The sequence below is a fragment of the Dendroctonus ponderosae genome, unplaced genomic scaffold (assembly GCF_020466585.1).
Source record: "Dendroctonus ponderosae isolate FM_Combo_2020 unplaced genomic scaffold, Dpon_F_20191213v2 Dpon_F_20191213_1, whole genome shotgun sequence".
NCBI classification, from domain to species: domain Eukaryota; kingdom Metazoa; phylum Arthropoda; class Insecta; order Coleoptera; family Curculionidae; genus Dendroctonus; species Dendroctonus ponderosae.
The window spans coordinates 32,631,098-32,634,805 of record NW_026017110.1 but is presented as its reverse complement, the minus strand read 5'-3'; the positions used below and the strand labels follow the sequence as shown (position 1 = coordinate 32,634,805).

General features: G+C 35.2%; 1 protein-coding gene across 7 annotated transcripts in view; it reads left to right on the top strand.

Annotated features, from left to right (window-relative positions):
- LOC109541915 (leucine-rich repeat serine/threonine-protein kinase 1) overlaps window positions 1-3,708 on the top strand; it is a 444,231-nt gene that overhangs the window by 371,820 nt on the left and 68,703 nt on the right. Inside the window, exon 1 of one of the 7 annotated variants that reach the window (XM_048670750.1) lies at window positions 908-1,149. The exons of the other annotated variants lie outside the window; for them this stretch is intronic. The gene's annotated coding sequence lies outside the window, so the exon portion shown is untranslated. Of the gene's footprint in view, window positions 1-907; window positions 1,150-3,708 lie in introns of those variants that run through there. 7 annotated transcript variants of the gene reach the window in all.

The following is a 3,708-nucleotide window of genomic DNA, read 5'->3' as shown; positions in this document are numbered from 1 at the left end:
AATCTGAAAGATACTACCCGAGACTCACCAGGGAGGCCATCGAAATATTTAAACACCAAAACAATTTCAACAGAAAAGAAGAAATTACGGCACTCAATCCAGATTGGAAGCGCGTTTTGCGCCAAACAGCATGTGCGCCGAAGCGTTGGAACCCCCACCCATTCCCCACGCATGAGCACACACGGCTGGGCGGCATAAATACGACTGGGAATCCAGCAGTTGAATCATTCTTAGTCGGAAAGCACGGGAGATCACTTCGCCCACTGCCTCATCGCCTTTGAAAATGTTCACCGCAGCTGTGGACGAAACGTCAGGAAGAAATTCCGATAGACCACGGCTTCAAAGCCCGGAAAACATTCCTAAATGTAATCTGACCGGCCGTGAAAGCCTTCATAGTCCGTTTCTGTAATGTTTCATGTTTATGGGCTAGCGTTCGAAAAGGTGCAATGAGAAAGTTTTTTTGTTTGCTGATTTGATTTGAAACAACTTTAAAAAAATCCGAAAAATAACTTTTCTAAATATCTCAACAATTAAAAGAAATACTTTATTTTGAAAATATAGCCACCTAATTGCGCAACTTTTTCCTAATTTAACCGACTTTGTATCTTACGGTTTTGGAGATCCCCATGCAATGCATTCTTATCGTGGACACCCTGTCTTATATCATGCAAATAGAACGCTTATTAATTACATGTATATATCATAAATCGTAAAAGCTCGCATATCACTTGTATACTTACAGAATTGAATGGCATTGTATTTTCAGTGCCGTTGATCCCAAATCAATATCGCGTTTTTTTTAATAACCGCCAAAATGTATTGAACTCTTGCGATAACCCTTCCTTCATGAAATTACTTTTCATTATCTAAAATAAGAGGCTTTCCAAATGATTTGGCCGACCCAACGCTCTACGTTCCCAGTTGATATTTAACAGGCCGGCGTTGCAAACGTATCGAAACTTGTGTTTCCTAGTGGGTTTAAATTGAATAATACGGTGTATCTAAAATGAATTATGCTACAGTGGGAAGATGCTGTTTCACTAGTGTACTAATAGTAATTTTAACATATTTAATTATATTACTATTAAAAAGGAAATTAAACTTTAACGGATGGTTTATTACGGGAAATTAGTGATCAACTTAGTACGTGTAAGTAATTGGTTCAAATTACAACAAGTTTTCCATTTAACCACAAGCACAAATCTCATATTTTAGTTCATATCATAGAAATAATGTTTTTGTGCTATTTAATTCACGTGTGGCCCTGGTTTGGCTAGTCGTTTTATCGATTTTGTTAAAGCAGGGTGACTATCAGCTGTCCTTTAAAGCAACCCTTATTTCTGCATTCATGCCACGGTAGTTAACGTTTGTTTGCTTTGAAACATTCTGCATTTATATAAATCTACGAATTGTGTATTTTTATACATCTTTTAAGTATTTTTATAGTAAACTAGTTTTTTAATGGCCAAGCGGCCGGGGCGTCGGCGTCGCACTGCAGATTTGGCATTTGACGCGTCCGAATATTTTTCAGATGATTTTACTGTTTATAATAACGAAACTGGCAAGTATTTGATTTGATACAGTGTTTCTAATGAATGTTGTTATCTATCATACCAAGTCACATTGCTTATCATTGTAAAACAACTTCAAATACCCAATGTTTATGTATTAAATCTATTTGTTTGGAATCTTTAAAGCAATCTGTCTAGTCTGAAGATAAACAGAAATAGGCCTAAAAAAATCGAAATTATTTATTTTATTTTTCAAGTACCAATCGACATGTTCGGTATTTATTTGCGAAATATTTAAGTGCTTATTAGTTTAGTACTATTTATACAGATTGTCCCGTAAGCACATTATCAAAAGGGTACTGCGATATTATTTGGATCAAAAGAAGACAATCTGACCTAACTTTTATTGACAAAAAAATGTCTGGCTCATATGCTATTGATTGGTCAAAGTTCATCAAAAATCAATCTTTTTTTGAATATCGGGAGAATGGTACGATGGATTTTGGTGAAACTCGCTGTGAATTTGTTCTTTTGTAAGGCACATATTTTGATGAAACAATCGAGTTCAGCCGTTTTGGACAAGTGGTGAATTCTTGAGTGTCGTGATACAAAAACTACCAGAACTTTTTATTTGGTGGATGGAATCAACTCATTTTTTTTTTGGTTGATGCACTAATTATTTATTCACAACTTTGTGCACTTTGTAAAATCTTGCAACATTTATAGTTTTTGCGCAAAAAAATATGTCCGTTTTCTTGCCACTTGACAATGTTAGACATTAACTGCAAATATGTGCGGCGTAAACGCGCACGATTTCACGCAAGGTGTCGCAAAACCCTAATACTTTGACCATGTCGGTCACTTCTTCATTAGAAAAGATAATTCAAAACGAATTTGTGAGATTGGTTGACGATTAATTTATGCCTCGTATCATGATATTTGCAGTTAACGTCTAACATTGTTAAGTGGCAAGAAAACAGAAATATTTGTTTCCCAAAAACTGTGAATATTACAATATTTTACAAAGAGCAAAAAATTGTGAATAAATTATTAGTGCATCAACGAAAAAAAAATGAGTTGACTTCATCCAAGAAACAAAAAGTCCAGGGAGTTTTTGTACCACTTTATTTGGGAGTTTTGGAGTTTGTTTTTTGAGTTTTGAAAAAAAAAAAATATCAAAAAAGGAGAACGAAAGTTACCAGATTTGGTTGTAAAATGACATCACGCGAGAACGTTGTTTTACTGGCTGTGACGTAGAGTGGCACAAATCCTACACTTGCATATTGCTTAGGAGCAAGCTAAGCGTCTTTAAGACATTAACATTTAATTTATTATGTCATCTGGGGTTGACGATATCGATACTTTATTGTATTAAATTTCTTGTAATCTGACCATGTAAGAGCTTGTTTGACTGGATTTTTAGGCTTCTGAATTTCAATTTCATGTTGTATTTGCGGAAAATTCAAAGTCATCACCTAGTTCAGCAAAAGTTTGTCAAGGCAAATTTTTCGGAGAATTAGATAAATTACATTTAGGAATGTTTTCCGGGCTTTGAAGCCGTGGTCTATCGGAATTTCTGCCTGACGTTTCGTCCATAACTGCGGTGGACATTTTCAAAGGCGATGAGGCAGTGGGCGAAGTGATTTCCCGTACTTTCCGACTAAGACTGATTTACAGATCACAGAGGTTATAGATTGGAAACTGCCATATACCCCTGCAGAATGCTATTTGTCGCTTATCTCAGCGGCTGCAATCAAAACTAAACTCTAATTTCCACTACTGGCAGAAGAAATCTTCTTTATCGATTGGGTTCACATCAAAATTAAGTGCGGTATTTGATTTCAGTTTATGACCTCTGTGATTTTCGTTCAAGTTTCAAGAACATTTCAAGCATTTCATCATGCTCCTTAATTGTGATGTTTATGCTAGGGCTTCAATTAGCATCACAATTAAAGGGCAATATGAGATACTCGAAATATTATTGAAACTTCAACGGAAATCACAGAGTTCGTAAAGTGAATTCAAATCTCCTGCTAAAATTGTGTTGTGTGAAAACTAGGACAAATCGGAAAAATAAAGCACAAGAATTTATCTTTACAATAGGTATTTATTAAACTAAAAAACCTAGAGATGTAATTTATATTGAGATTACATGAGTTAGATCGTGTGGTGCTTCAACAAAACTTGAAATAAGTTT